Genomic DNA, 9,566 nt, shown 5'->3' on the forward strand with positions numbered 1-9,566 from the left:
GAGGCGAGCCTCGCCAAATAAAAAATGCAAAATTGCGGGGCCCTCAATAAATAATCATAATAAATATTTAGAATTTAGGATAGGCCGTTTAGTGAATTTCACGGCTTCCTACAATTAATAATGCACTAGACTCTTTAGGCGCGACTTAATTAAACTACATTCCTAAATTCGGGTGCGCATTTATGTGACCCAAATTCAAATCTCAACGGAGTCGAAATGTGTTAACAACTACGGGTGCATTGATTGTGACGTGGTTCGAGATGCATTTTCACGACGTTGCAATTCTATAAAAATAAATGATAATAATAAAAGCGGTTTAAACTTAATAAAAGCACATAAGTCACAACATGTATTTAAATCAGATATTTAGCCATTATAACAATTTAAGCGACCGTGCTAGAACCACGGGATTCGAGGGTGCCTAACACCTTCCCTCGGGTCAACAGAATTCCTTACTTAGAATTTCTGGTTCGCAGACTTCATTTGGAAAAGTCGAAAATTTCCTCGATTTGGGATTCAAGATAAACCGGTGACTTGGGACACCAAAAGCCAAACCTTTCCCAAGTGGCGACTCTGAATTAAATAAATAATCCCATTTCGAATATTGTCACTTAAATTGGAAAAAACTCTGCCCACGCATTCTACCCTTCGGGGCGGGCGCGCAAAAAGGAGGTTTGACAAAGCCTGGATCTTGTCTTTCAGAGAACGACATTCGTCGATGTGTGTCCCTTCATGCCGGAATGGTATGCACAGGATTTGTTTGGATTGACCCATTGAGAAGGGTTCTCAAAGGTTATGGTAGGGATAGGGGTGAAATAATCGACAGCTTTGAGTCTTTCGTACAACTGGTCAATAGGTTCAGCGATGGCTGTATACAGTTTAGGAGGTCGGCAGTCAAAATTTGGTTGAGGTCTTGGGAGGTTTTGGTGTGTAGAAGTGATTGATAGTGGGATGGTTGAGTATTGTAGGCTTGGTAAACATTGCAGGTTGGGAGTATCTGGGTGAAATAGGCTGATATGTGGGAGGTGAAGGTGATTGATAAGTGGGTGATTAGGTTTGGTAAGAGGGTGAAGGCGCTTGGTAGTTTGGAGTAGGCTGGTATGTGAGTGAGGCATTGGGTAGTCTTGGTATTTGATAGGGGATTTGGTTCTCTGTGCAACCATTAGGGCACCTACTTCCCTTTTATTGGACACACCACCAGACTGTAAGGCCTTATTGGTAGCTTGCAAGGCCTCAAAGTTTGTAACCATACCATTTTTGATGCCTTCTTCGATCCTTTCTCCCAGCTTGATAATGTCAAAAAATTTATGGTTCTCAATCAACATCAGCCTTTCATAATATTGCGGGTCCTGATCCCGGACAAAGAATTTGTTCATATGTTCTTCCTCTAAAGCAGGTCTGACCTTAGCAGCTTCTAATCTCCAGCGAGTAGCATACTCGCGAAACGTTTCTATAGGTTTCTTCTTTAGATTCTGAATGTAGAACACATCCGGTGCATTCTCCGTGTTGAACCTGAACCTGTCCATAAAATTAGATGCCATGCCTACCCAACTTGACCACTTCTTCGGATCTAGGCTAATGTACCAAGATAGAGCATCTCCTTTCAGACTCCTCATGAACAGCTTCATGCAGATTTTCTTGTCTTTCCCTACTCCAACCAGCTTGTCACAGTATGTTCTCAACTGTACTCTCAGATCCCCCGTACCATCAAACATCTCGAACTTAGGAGGTTTGTATCCCTTGGACAGTTCAACGTCGAGCTGTATGCAAAGATCTTCATAGTTCAACCCATCAATTCCTTTACTTCCTTCGACGCCTTGAATCTGGCTAGTCAATTTCTTGAGGTCTTCAGCTAGATTCCTGATGAGCAAGTCCTTATCATCAGACTTGGGTGCGCTTGAAATGGGTTGGGTGGAGTGTGGCATGGTCTCCACGTGGATGGGGGTGTTATGATGGGTGTGAAAGTAGTCATTTGTGGAGTTTTTGAGTTCCGGGATGAGCAGTGGAGTTTTGTTGGAAGTATGGCAGGTGCTGTAGTGGTGGTGAGGAGCAGGATGGTTTTGTGTCTTTGCGATATTTTATGGAGGTGTGGGTTCTGAGCGTTTGGGAAATTAACATTTGGAGTGGCGAGGGAAAATGACAGATTTGCCAGATTCCGAACTTGATCAAGCTCTTCTTGGAATTTCAGTAGTTTTTGTTCAAGCTGGGATGCACTTTCCTTAGGAACCAGAGTACCATGACCATGAGTGACCTCTACCCGTTCAGTTGAGTTCTCCTTTCTGGTGTTGTTTAGATCTTCCATCTTCCCTTTGTTCTTGTTTCTGACAGGACTAAGAGGAGGAGTGGATGGAGGGCCCCTGGATCTCGTTTAATAAGATGATGTTACCAGAGTGCGCGAACTAAACTTTGGGGAGGGGAATAAATAGACAAAAAGTAAAAACAAAAAGGTAACAAGTTAGTGAGGATTATAAGAAAATGTTGAGATATTAAACACATAGTGCAACAATGTAAATCGTGTCCTATTTGGGAACCTCTTTGTGCCCGAGGTAGGCCTAGCGACAAGTTAATTTGGAGAACATAGAATGTTAAATGCCTCATTTTATTGATAAAAAGTATACGAATCCCAAATCGACACTAAATAACAGGAAATAAAATATCACTAGTGGTCGTTGGCCTTATTACATTTCTTAAAGCAAAAGAAAACTCCTATCTATTTTGTCCCAGAAGGACCTTCCTCAGGTTGAATGCTCTCGTTTATCAAATCCTCCAGTTCACGTAGGTTCACCAGTAAAAATGCCTTTTCCAGGTGTTCTCCTTCATTTCCCTCAGTGTTCTGGTAGTCGGTGACTCTGTTCCTCACTTTTCTTTCTAATTCCAGCAGACTATATTCTAGATATTCCAACTTTTCGCTAGCTCTGGCGGCCCACTCTTTCCACTCATTTATTTGGTCATCTGATGGAAGACTCCTCCACCAGTCTAGCAAGAGTGGGGGCGTGCTAACCATACCGAAACTGGGGACCTCGCTCTTCATTTTCTGCAAGACAAACAAGGTTAGGCCCTTACCCCCGCCAGACTAGACTAGTTAACATCAACAATTAGCATAAAGCATTTAGTTCTCCAAATAAATGCACAGAACGTGATAATGTCCGTTTGGGTTTTAGGGAAACCCAGTGGACTTTGGACAAGGCTATCTTAAAGAGTCATTATGCGGACAAGATAACTGACTCGGCTAGGCTGACCATGATGCATGCACAGTTTATATAAAGTAAGGTTTCTATGGGGTTTTAGACTGGTATCTTTAAGCGGACAACTCAAGGGAGAAAGGCACAGAACCGTCAACTACACCGTTGATCAACTGGTTTTACCACAAATACGCCTTTTCCGGATTTAGGGGGTGATAATATCAGAAGAGCGCAACCACTCATTGTAAGTGTTGCTATGGGATTTATTTTGGCACGACTGGAATATGATGTTGAGCATAATTATGCAACAATTAAAGCAGGTTGTCATGTATTTGCACATTAGGAAAGCAGTAAATACAACAGTTTTTTCATAATTTAAAGTAGTAGTAAGGGAAAGCAGTAAAGGAAAAGAATAAAGGGAAGAAACAAAAAGACAAGTCAGTTTTGTAGTTGAAGAGGGAATCAGATACTTAAAGGCATTAAACAAATAAAGACATATAAAGAAGTGTAAAATCACAACAATAGTCTGAAATGGTAAAAGCCTAAGAAAAATCCTCAGCAGAGTCGCCATGCTGCCGCGCCCCATTTTCCGTGCGAAATTGGGTTTATGACATTTGAGAGGGCAACTCATTCCTTTTGGGAACTGGGTTTGACTTGAAGAGTCGCCACCTAATGATTAGGGTGCATTAGGACACCAAGAGGGTTTGATTTGAATAACCAGATATTGGGTAAGGGCTTGAAATTATCCCAAGGGGAAGGTGTTCGGCACCCCTCAGGATCCACTAGTGTGGTTCCCGACCAGACTATTGTTGCGAATTTAGGTGCAAATAACATGTAGGTAAATGAAACATCAAATAAGAGGGGATTTTCACATAATTGTTTACAAATAAACAAAGTTGGAAAGAACTAAAAGAAAGCTGGTTTTTTCTTAAAAGTAATAGTTTGAAATCTTTAGAAGAAACAAAGAAACAAAGGGAAAGGGGGGTCCTAGGTTTATTAATAATATGGATCACCCCACACAATGCCTGGTAATCACTCCTCAATGAGGGGCTACACGTGACATTATCGTGTGGTCATCATATCCATATCTACCCTTCCCACCCTGTTAGGGTATTAGAGCGCGGAATGGTCTCGATTACTTATTGCATGCTATTACCCGACCCAATCCTATCAGTCCCGGAGGCATTTAGGACTACTAATCCTAAAGGTGAGGGATGTTAGGCTTATTTGCAGTTTCAAAGGCAAAATTCTAAGGCATCACACAAAACATGTATATCAAGTTGGGGGGGAAAGCACATAACAAGCAAAAGGCTCAGATATACCCCCTTTAAACAATGAAGCACATAATTAGCATGACTTACACATACTTCTTAGGGTCTGATTAGATACTAAACATGAAAGAACTTAAAGGTTGAGGCAGACTGATTTATTACACAATTCAGATAAGAAACCCGAATCAGGCCTATCTGCTGGTTATAGTTAATAGAACAGATTTAGCTTATAACTTTACCCTAAGGCTTGCCTAAGAGTTGGACAAGGATCTTATAGGCATGGTATATACTGAATTCGGAAAGCTATGAAATAACAAGGTCTAAAATAACTAAATACGTACTGGTTAAAAAGGGGCAGTCAGATTATTAAAAGAAAGGCAAGTTTTAACGAAGGATAAGTTCTGCAACTGATGGTACCCCTTACTGCTAATCGAAGCTCTATATGTGAATGAAGCGATTCAAATTCGATTAGGAATTCCTATAGACATTCTTTCTACGCGTAGTTGATTTTGAACCTTGTAGACATGGTATAAAAATATTGAAGACTCATTTTAAACCTATGAACATGATATCTAGATGATGATTTTTGCTTAAGACCTATGGACATGATATCCAAGTGCAATTGAACATGCAGAGTTAGACAATCCTATAGGCATGATTTCTATATGAATGTAGGATATACAGAATCCAAAAGGAACTATAGGCATGATTTCTATATACATTTGCATATGCAAATTTCCAAACACCTATAGGCATGATTTCTATATGCATTTGCAAATGTAGATTTCCAAACACCTATAGGCATGATTTCTATATGCATATTCAAAATTCCTATAGACATGGTATCTACCCTTTTTTGCATACATAATTACCCGCCCTTTCCACTTGCCATCCCCAAGAGTTTATTACAAATTATTATATCCCGAAATAAAGTAAAAAAACATCAGAAAATATAAATAAAAGTACAACCAAAGGAGAGCCTGATTCAGACTTCGTGCCTGAAATATGAGGTAAACCAACTTCATGAGATGATGATCCAAGGCCTTTCTCCCATTTGAGTGTGTCAAAGTTTTCTAAGAGCATCTAAGGGACTCCTGGAAAATGCTCATACCCAAATGTATTATCATATTAGGACAAATACTGTGTGGAAGGTCCAGCCCTCAAGTGTTCAAGGGGAGGAAAGTGTGCAAGCGCAGAATAGAATACTAAAGGGGAAAAGGAGAGGGAAACAACTACTAATAAACACACATAGGGTGTTCAGGGGGGTAGGGAGATTTTGAAGAGCCTATTGCTTAGGCTAGGACAGGCTTCAAGCATGCTCAACAATGGAGGATTCTAGCGTACTCTCAAACCTGCCAGAACACACTATTTAGAGGCTAGGATCCAAAGGGATCAAGTTTGATTCATGGACAATAACTTGTATTATTTCCATGCCTCAAACCATAGTTTAAACACATAAGGTGGGCAAGGGTTTGGGATTCATAATAGAATAGGAAGAAAGATATCAGTAATGTTGAACCACACAGAAGCAGTAAGCAGACAGGGATACAAAAGCTGTAAATAAACACATTGTTGTGGTGCTAAAAAGCTTAAATTAGGACATACCAGTTTTCAAAGAAGCAAATAAAGAAAAGCAGGTAGTAGGTCTTGTAAACAGGCCATGGCACAAGCAACAAGAGGGAATACTTTTGAGTGTAAGTGTAAATTCAGAAAGACTACGAATGACGGTTGTTCTTGCTAATGAAAGAGTCGTGTATTTATAGTTTGAAAATAGGCAGAAATAAGGTAAGAAAACAATTAAGGAACTGGATATCAATTAAAAATTAATCAATACAAGACTTCCTTTAATTAAGGAATTCAGACATAAACGGTAAAAGTTATTTAAGGAAAGAAATCAAAATAAGCATCTTGTGCAAAGTGGGCAATTAGGGGTAAATACATATGGGTTTAATTAAGGGAGGAATTTTGAAATACACGGCTAAAACAAAAAAGGTAAGGATCAATTAGTATACAGTAAATCAAGGGGTCAGAGATTTTTGTAATCATTGGTCCACGAATGAACCAAGTCAGAAAAGCTAAGGAAAGTTTTTGACACAAATCGAGTAATAGGGAAGTCGGCAGACAATGAAAGAAATCAATCAAATTTATACAAAGGAAGTCTAAAATCAATCAAAATTGAAAGCCATTTTTATAGGGGATTTCAGCATATATAAAGAGCACACAAATATGCTAGGTTGAATTTAGGGCAAAGAAAAAAAACGTCATGCCATTGCAAAATCAGTAGGTAATAGCATGTAGGATCATGGTAGTCACATAGGTTAGCAATGTAGAAGAGAGATAGCATCAAATAACATACAAAGGGTCCAGCATAAAGACCTTAGAAAAGTCTAGTAGAAAAATCAGAATCGCTTAAAGAAATAGAGATTTCGAGACTCAGTTCAGAGACTCGAAATAGGTCTAAAGGAGTTAGGGTTTCTGGAATCAAACAAGTTCAAGCAAATCATATAGCCAATGGTCTCAAAACTCGGATGAACCCCCAAATTCTAGGGTTTTTACCGTCAAACGAGTGTAGAGATGAGAGGACAAGTAATCAAGAAAAAAGATACTAATCGAGACAGGTTCAGAGGTCTCAGAAAGGAACTGAGACCTTTGCCATGCTCTTTCAGTAGCGGGAACTCATGAGAAGAATAGTAAAAGAACAACATGCGACACACAGTAAAGAAACATAGTAGAAGAAACTAATAAGAAACCTAGTAGAAAAAACTAATAGGAACACAGTGGGAGAAACATAGTAGAAGAAACTTAATAAGAATACAGTAGGAGAAACATTTAAAAATACAGTAGAGGAAATTGATAAGAACATGGTAGAAGAAGCTTAACAAGAACATAGTAGAAGAAACATAGTAGAAGAGACACACAAAGAACACAGCAAAAGAAACATAGTAGAAGAAACACACAAGAGATAAAGGGAAATCAGAGAATCATCTAAATAACTCAAAAATCCTAGACCGGAAAAAATAAAGGTTTTGAAAGCATAGTTTTGAAAGAAATATCAAGAAATTGTTTAAAAGTTTCAGGGAAAGTATGGATCTAGGACAAATCTAAAGAAATCAGAAGAACCTCAAATGCTAGGGTTTCAGAGGAACCCAAAAGGTGAGAAAGGCTTGAATAGTCGTTGATCTAAGCAGGAGGAGTCGAGGCCAGGCTCGAATAGACATGGCTTGCCGGAGCAAGGTCGGAGATGGCCATAGAACTTGAATCAAGCAAGGTCTGGACCCGGCTTCTTTGTGGTCAGGTCATGAGACTTTGGTAACCAAGCGTGGAGGAGTCATAGAAGGCTGGTTGGTGGTGAAACCATCATGGATTCAGGCAAGAAAATGGCCGGAGAAGGTAAGTGAGGCTCATCAGAGCGGAGGGGGAGGGGGAAGGTTCTAGAGAGAACTAGAGATAGAGATAGAGAGATGAGAGTTGGTTGAGTGAGGAATGAGAGGGGTTTGGGGGGTCGTTTTGTTTAATTTGGTAAGAACGAATCTGGGCCGTTGATCAAAATTGATTAACGGTCAAGATTTAATCCGGTTGGGTCGGGTAGATTAAGGGATTGGGCTTGGGACTTTGGGCTGGTTTAATTAGGCGATTGGGCTGGTTTAATTTGGGTTGGGTTCTGTTTGATTTTAGGCTAAATTTGAAAGCCAAATTTGGCTACAAGTTAAATAGCCCTTTTTTCCTTTAGTTTATAGAAAATAGTAAATAAATTTTTGAAAACAAATTGAAAGCACTAAAATGGTTTATAATATATAATTATCAATTTAAAAATATAAGATCCCATTTTATAAACATGAGACGAATTTAAACCTAAAAATGGCTAATATTGCAATTATGCAATTTTAACCTTAAAAATACTAAATAAATTTGTAAAAAATATGTAAAAAAATATATCTTAGATATATTTTAGTGTAAACATGAGACTCCAATAAACAAATCACCAAAATGATAATTTTGGAAATAATTATTGGGTTTTTCTTGATAAAATAGGGCAGTGAATTGATTTAAAAATCTTTGAAAAATTAAGGAAAAATAATGTAACCTTGGGATATAGTTATATGCATATATAGGCTATTTTGAAGATATTTTGCATATTTAAAAATACAAGGAAAAATTGGGTATCAACAGCTGCCCCTCTTTACCCGGGAAGGATGAAAGAGTTGTCGGGTAAAGATATGATGGCCAATTTTGACCGAACGAAGTGGTTTGAAGAGGTTGGCCGTGCTCTGGCTCCTGAGCTACCTACATATCCCTGGTCTTACAGGAATCAGGCCATATGTTCAGGATCCGTCGGCAGAATATGCCGATGGAGGCCTTTTCAAGAATGGACGCAATATTCAGGTCAGGACGAATGGTTAAGGTCTAATAAGGCTACGCGGAACTGAAGCGGGATCGCTCCTGCTGAGATGGCCATTGCTCATTGGTTTACCTACAAATGAGCAATACAAGCATATATTGTGCATAATTTTAAACGTGATGCAAGTTCCCGTCGAACCATGAATGCTGTCTTTGGACGGTTAGGATGACGTTGTCAGATCATGACGTCCTGGGCCATGAAGCGTATGATAAAGGATTCGCAGGCCATGAAATAATTCTCTCGGGCTATGAGAATGATGCCTCCGAACTATGATGCCTTTGAATAATGATATCCAAAAGATAAAACGGGGTTCTAAGGCCATGACATGGCGTTATCGGGCTATGAAAATGGTGCCTCCGAACAATGACGCCTTTGGACAATTTGGCAATCTTTCAGCCCATGAGATGCAGTATTTGGCGATCTTTCAGCCATGCAGAATGTAAATAAGGTGGCGATCTTTCAGCCATGCAGGACGTAAATAAGGTGGCGATCTTTTAGCCATGCAGAATGTAGATAAGGTGGCGATCTTTCAGCCATGCAGAATGTAAATAAGGTGGCGATCTTTCAGCCATGTAGAATGTTAATAAGGTGGCGATATTTCAGCAATGTAGGACGTCAATAAGGACGTAAATAAGGTGGCGATCTTTCTGCCATGCAGAATGTAAATAAGGTGGTGAAATTTAGGTCATATGTATAAGTTTAGTATAATTTTTA

The sequence above is a fragment of the Nicotiana sylvestris genome, unplaced genomic scaffold (genome assembly GCF_000393655.2).
Source record: "Nicotiana sylvestris unplaced genomic scaffold, ASM39365v2 Un00004, whole genome shotgun sequence".
Taxonomy (NCBI): domain Eukaryota; kingdom Viridiplantae; phylum Streptophyta; class Magnoliopsida; order Solanales; family Solanaceae; genus Nicotiana; species Nicotiana sylvestris.